This window comes from Aulostomus chinensis, chromosome 15, assembly GCF_037954235.1.
Source record: "Aulostomus chinensis isolate RoL2024-O1b breed Wild chromosome 15, RoL_Achi_v1.0, whole genome shotgun sequence".
NCBI lineage: Eukaryota > Metazoa > Chordata > Actinopteri > Syngnathiformes > Aulostomidae > Aulostomus > Aulostomus chinensis.
Window position 1 is genome coordinate 8,460,990 of NC_141334.1, and position 7,027 is coordinate 8,468,016.

At 40.0% G+C, this 7,027-nt stretch overlaps 1 long non-coding RNA gene across 1 annotated transcript; it reads right to left on the bottom strand.

Annotated features, from left to right (window-relative positions):
- Window positions 1–4,919: 4,919 nt before the first annotated feature.
- Window positions 4,920–6,827, bottom strand: LOC147248508 (uncharacterized). Its single transcript, XR_015119570.1, has 3 exons — window positions 6,079–6,827; window positions 5,814–5,907; window positions 4,920–4,937 (listed from the first exon to the last, which is right to left on the bottom strand). It is a non-coding gene; the product is annotated as an uncharacterized LOC147248508 (long non-coding RNA).
- Between the last annotated feature and the right edge of the window lie 200 nt (window positions 6,828–7,027).

A 7,027-nucleotide genomic window follows, 5' to 3' on the forward strand; every position in this document is an offset into this window, starting at 1 on the left:
CTCACGTTAACAGTTGAAAGACTACGAATAATTTACAGCGAAATTCTAGACAAATATACAGAGTAACTGGCTTTGAGATATATTCATTAAAAAAAATACTGGGAAATACAAACTATAAGTGTGAAGCAAAGAAAACTGAGAGCTTCAGATTTGTGAGTTTCACAACTGTAACCTAAGCCATGATCCTAGCCAAGTGGGTTTTTTTGTACCTACAGATTATAGAACACTATTATTTTGAAAGACTGAATCTTGTCTTGACAAGCTGTGTTACCCAGAAGTTCCTTTTCAATAAGATGTGTTTTGTGATCTGTTGTTGAATTTTGTTGCAATGGGTTGTTTTATAGAACAAGATTACTCATATCCACGGGAAATAAAAAGCCAAGGTTTTATTCTGGTAGTTGGATTGAAGGTATAAAATTCTCTATCCTTACGTTAAGAAAAAATGATTTTACTGTTGAAAACTTTTGAGGTATATTTTGTGTTTAGATCTCTTGACTGGGAGGCTATGAAGGACAGTGGGCATTATTGTGATGGTTATAAAACCATGCTTCAGTTGTTCTGCAGTGTGTGTGTGTGTGTGTGTGTGTGTGTGTGTGTGTGTGTGTGTGTGTCTGTGTCTGTGTGTGTGTGTGTGTGTGTGTGTGTGTGAACATTTATTTGGATCTCTAAACTGCTCTCTTGCCATCAGAGACAGCAGTGTGCTAAGACTTTTTCAAATTTGACTGGGTTGAGTAGCAAATAGATGACTCATCAGACTGTGTCACTGTTTTTCAGGGCTCTTGTGTTCAGGTTTGCACTCCTCACATCTATGGATGATTCCTTAATAGACCCACCCAGCTCAGAGCCGGGGCCCCCCTGGCATTATAGCCCCAATGAGCAACAGCTTCCATGTGAAGTGACTCTTATAAATTTGTATTCTTGCCTCAGTGAAATGGCAAAACATCCTTCTGGCAAACTGAGGGAATGACCTAAACATTCACTTTGAAGTTGTCACATGAAAGAAGGCAACATGACACCTTCAAAGGAGTGTTTATCCCCTCTGGTTTTCTCTTGGACATTTCGGAGCAGCGCACTCTACTGACACCCTGCAATATGGCTACACCAAGTCTGCGGGGAGAAATCAAAAGAGGTGGCTGCAGAGTTGCAGTGGAAGGAGGCCCTTTTGGCGTCCCTGCCGGGGAACCAATCATTTCATCAAATTATGCAGGAATAAGACCAGTGGCCCTGAGAGCATTTCGATTTCTGTATAGAACCTCAAGTGCTCACATAAGAAACACTTTAGAGAGAAAGATGTGGATAAACTGGTTCTCTCCAGTATTTTCCCCTTTTTTTGAAGTTTGGGATTTTTTTTTTTTTTTTGAATCTGTTGCGATAATTATTTTCGTCTCTTTTGTGAAAGTTATTTGTGATTTGACGTATAGATTTGATACGTGTTGTTTTTTGGATTCTGACTGTGACGCGCTCTCAGTGGGTTTTTAGTGTGCTCTTCACATCGTGTGAGTTTTCTGCAAAGAAATTGATTAACTTCTTCCACCTGCCTCATGTGCCCACACTTGTAAATACAGTGTGTGTGTCTGATGGTTACTTTCACATTCAATCAGATTTGATGTTTCTGCTTGGTTGTACACTTCAGGCGAGATGAGACTGGAATCATTTGCTCTGAATAATGTGTCAATAAGTCCACGGTGATGAAGTAGCAGACTGATTTGTAAATGTTCCCTTTGCTCTCAGTCCACAGTTCTGTCGGATCAGTTTTGAGTTTCTTATGCTCTCTAAACTATATACAGTATTATAAATTGTTAATATTACACTTCATTAGGTAAACCTGTACAACGTAATGTAAACAAATATAACAACTCTGCCATGAATTCTTCTTCTTCTTCTCTTATGAGCTTGAGATTGGTTCCCATTAGATGCTACGAGTACGTCTAATGAAGAGGCAGATGAGTGTATATTGAAGGTTCTATACTCCTGGGACTCGTGTCACCTTCATAATCAAGTCGCAATGTATAGTAGCAGAAGAGCAATGGGATCATACAGACACTCTGACTGTAGGTCTTCTATGACACATCAGATTTTAGTTTTTATAGATTATTTTTACCCCGCTAGTTGTACAGGTAATCTGACTGCACGGACTCCATTACACTGCGCATTTCACCTGAGAGCAGTTTTTATAACGTCAATTGTAATAGCAGCAATCCCCAATCACACTTGTTGTTTTTTTAAATGAAACTAACATCTGTGCTGCAAACTAACTTGACTTTTTATGATAGGCCAAGTACTGTATTATGAGAAACATGAGAAAGCAGTTTTAGTACATATGGAGAGAAGCAGGATCACTGGAAAAAATGGGACTGTCGCATTAGTCATGTCACAGTTATGCTTAAAGCTCTTTTCATGTTTATCTTTGGATTAAATGCTCAAATTGAATATTCTATCAGTTCTATTGTTACTGTATTAATGCTGTCAAAACATGAATTTCCCGAAAATATAACCAAATTATCCATGTGCTCCATAACCAAATTCTAAACATTTTCTATTTCTGTTTTTTTTTTCTATCTGTTTTAATGAATGCTGCAGGAAAAATCTGCCATGTTCTCTACTTTTGGCAACTGTCACTTTTGAATGACCTCAAAGGGACACGCAGCTTTTATCTTGAAAAAACTGCCATTGCTTTTCTTGTCATGCAAGGAATATTAATATATTTATTTTTGGAGAATAATATAGTGCTGCCGAGGAACAAAAACCATAAAAGCAGGCAAATCTCTATTATTATAATCCCTGTGTATGACAGTGGTTTTTGAAGACAAATAATTCCTATAATGAAATCCCCCTCCCCTCTCTGCGGAGAAGAATGGTGCCAACAAATTCCAAGCTTCATCAACACACACAACCCAAAACATTGCTCAAAAGCAGAGCACACAGAATGTGGTACAAACTGCCAAGGCTTCTAGCTGCAGGCTAACCAGCAGCTGAATGTCCTCCATCCACCGTGATGATGGTGTGTAAGAGAAAGACAAGAATACAAACAGAGAGAGACAGAGGAAGGGCAAGGATGAAACAAAAGAGTATCAGAGAGAAAGTGATATGAAGGGAGAGTGGAAGCGTGCGTGTGTGTGTGTGTGTGTGTGTGTGTGTGTGTGTGTGTGTGTGTGTGTGTGCGCGCGCGTGCGTGTGTTATGTAAACCCCAGGTGGTGCTTGTTGTCCTGGATAGAAGTATCACCAGGGGAATGACTGCTCCAGCTTTGCAGGTTTCACCACACTTCTTTGTTTTTGTCTTTGCAACTCTTCACAAATACAAACCATGACGAGTCAAGAAGACAACAAGATACGAATAAGGGAAATAAATGAGAAGAAGAAAAGTGATTGACAAGTCTGAAAAATGGAGAGACAAAGGATAAGTTGCAAAGGTTTGTGGTAATGCAGCAGGTTATGATCTACTTTCCCCAGTGCAATATTTTGTGCGTTCTTTCTCTATAAGCGCGAAATGTGCAAAGACCACAGTCTGCATCTCTATCACTCACATACACATTTCCACACCCACAACCATACACAAACACATTTCCCTGAAGGGCTGTTGTCGATAACAGCCTGTACAGTACACCTGGTGCTTCAGGCAGATCGTCATCTTCGTGCTGAAACAGCAGGAAATAATATCAGCAGACACATTTATGGTCCGACTGTTGTCTTAGGATGCACTTCTCTCTTTCAAATCTTGACCTCTACTACTGCTCTGGAAATCCCAAATCTGACCACAGATCAGCAGTTAAGAGTGACTTGTGCCACTGGGCAGCCTCAGGATTAGGAAGCAGACAGCAGTGGCTCAGATCTGCGACAAGACTGCCCCCTAATGGTTTACACATGGAGGTGTGTCTGGGAGAGATTAGCTAATGCAGTGTGTGTGTGTGTGTGTGTGTGTGTGTGTGTGTGTGTGTGTGTGTGTTTGTGTGTGTGTTTGTGTGTGTGTGTGTGTGTGTGCGTGCGTGCGCACTCATGTGTACGCACACACGCGTCTTTCTCTTGTGTGAAACAACCCTTGATAAAACACTGACATTATGAGGACATTTTGACTCGTAAGGACATTTTAGCTGGTCCTCACAACTTCAAAGAGCTGTTTCAAGGTCAAGACCTGGTTTTCAGGCCTGGGTAAGAATTAGGTAATGATAAGGTTTAGGGTCAGGGTTAGGGTCAGGCATTCAGCTGTGATGGTTAAGGTGAGGAGCAAGGGAACACACATTACTGTATGTCAGTGAAGGACCTCCCAAAGACATAAGAACAAGTGTGCATGTGTGGGTGTGGGGCATTGTTAATGTGTGATTATCAGATGATTAACATTTTTTTTCAAAGTATAATAATGACCATTAAAGTATAGCTTATCAATATTTAATTGGCCCACATTTTTGATACATCGGCCCTCTGAGAACTGGATGACGCAGTTTTGACATTTAAAAAGTCAGGAATACTTTATTTGTTATCGTAGTACTTTGGATTGCCTACATGCTGGTGAAACCATTTTCATTTTCTTGTGTAAAAAAACATTTATTTGACATGATATCCAGAGAAAATAGGACTGAGTTTCTAAAAAAGAAAGTTATTGTTGAACTTTGCCAATCTCAGCAAGTGAACAAAAGACTGACAACTGATTTCACTCGAATTCTGGAGCTTACGTTGATCGATAAGTATTTACATTGATTGTTACACATAATAGATTTTAGGCTGAGAAAAAATAACTTCAATTGGGAGCAGATGAAAAAATAAACCGAAGACGTAAGCAAACAACAACATCCATCCAGAAAAGAGGGAGTGAGAGATGCCGGTAAAGAGCATGAGACAAGCTCTGCTCCAGGCACATCTGGCCCTCATATCCCCCAGTGGCAGAGAGCTGTGGGGCCACAAAAGGGTCCATCCATCCAGGGCTGCTTAGGGGACACTGGAGCTGGAGCAGACATAACCAAGATATATTAACCTTATTAACACAATGACCACAGGTGATGAGAGATGCAATGAGAGTTTGAAATTGTATTTTATTCGGTGTCAGAATGGTATATTTTAGCTTACGCAAAAGTAAACGTTCCCTTTTTTTTGCCGACTGTTCATCGCTATATATCTTTAATGCAAACAGAATCTAGATATAAGCTGTAAATGGTGATCCAGGTGGTGTACAGTAAAAGTTTTATTTTCTCTGAATGTAGAAGCGTTATAGACGAACAGCATGCACACCGTTGCGTTTTTATATGTTCTTTTTACGGAAAAATGTGGATGACCTTTGCATAAGAATCAGGGAGCATGATTCATTCTATTATTTGCCTTAATTGAGTGAATATTCAGTTGAATTTCAATGTTAAAAAAAAAGAAAAAGAGGGGGATTTACCTGTACATGAAAGGTCCATGTAGGGAGAAATACAATGTTTAGCATAAAACTATTAAAATTCCCAGTGCACGTGATTAGTTCCATGAAACGTGCAGAGCGCGGTATTTAAATATATTTCATGATTCACAGCTCTCTCCCTGATATCAAACCAATTTTCTCTCTTTCTCCATTTCATTTGAAGCAGCTGCCAGGTTTTTTTTTTTTTGGGGGGGGGGGCACATGCTTGAGAGTTAACAAATTACATATTTGCCCTTTGAGGACCCATCTGCTTTTTGTAAAAATAACATTTTCAAAACCCCAACGTTCTTGCTGGTTGGCATTTCAGGTTCAGGGAACCACAGCAATCAGGACTGGATTAACAAAATGATTGAATGCCCGCGGGTGAACCAAGGTATGAAAGGAAAAAAGAATAACAGAAAATATGGAAATAGGCTTTATTACCCTCAGACTGTACTTGAACTGTTGACTGTAATTGGAGCCACATCGTAGCTTCACATGATCAGACATGCTGAAAGGACTTGTTACATTCCAAACTCTGAAATGAACAGACAAATTAAAACTACTTAGAAAATGTTCATGCATCTCTAAAATAGAGGTAAGGTATGCTGTTTTCCTGTTTCTCTACCTTTACTTGGGTGACTTTACATTTTAAAAATCTGATTTATCAGTCAGATTTATAGATATTGACTGTGCTGTTGAATTATACCTCCAATATACCAGTTGTGCCTCGAGGTTTAGAAAGTTTCATCCTCACTTCATATTCCCTCCATGTCTGAGAGAGACAGAACACATTAATGGGGTGACCTTTACTATGACAGATAAAATCGAAGGCTGGGTCCTACAAAATCCCTAAACCACATTGGCAACAAAACTTTTTGAGAATATTCATTAAATGAAATTGAATGCTAACAAGTGAGACGCTATGTTTTAGAACTTTAGAGGCATCCAACTAATATGTTAAAACACTCAACATATTGAAAATGTTCAGTAAAATGTTGTTTGCCCATGTCTTTAAAGAACTGTGACAAAGTTAACCTGATAAAGCCATCTTCCACTAACAGTGAGGACAAATGCAAGCAACCATCAAATGGCTTTAACTAACAACTCCAACAACTTGTCTGCATCACATTCTGTCCGCTAGTAGTGGTTGTTTTGCCGCTGGCTCAGGTTGTTGCCACCGTCATCATTTAGAGGGTCATGGAGTCCACTTTATTTTCCAATCAGAGAATCTCCAATCAGAGGGTTGGACTCGGCTCTCATGGTGACACGGCGTTGAGTTCTCATCACTGCTGGACTCAAGCAGATCAACAATATAATAAAAGGTTCTACTCTTTCTGACTCTTCCTCTGTGGGTGTCGGACCACAGCATCAACAGCAGCACTGGCAGGTTCTTGAGCTCTGTGGCCCTTCAAACTCTTTGGTCTGGTTCTCCCTCGCCTCTCTTGCTCCAATGTAGTACACTCTGGCTCAAATAAATCTGGACGGTTCCTATTCAAATATGTTTTTTATTCATGTTGAAATCAACTAAATATTCATCCATGACTTTTGAAATCGGGTGGCACGGTGGTGCAGTGGTCAGCACTGTCGCCTCACAGCAAGAAGGTTCTGGGTTCAAGCCCAGGCTCCAGCGTGGGCTCTTTCTGTGTGGAGTCTCC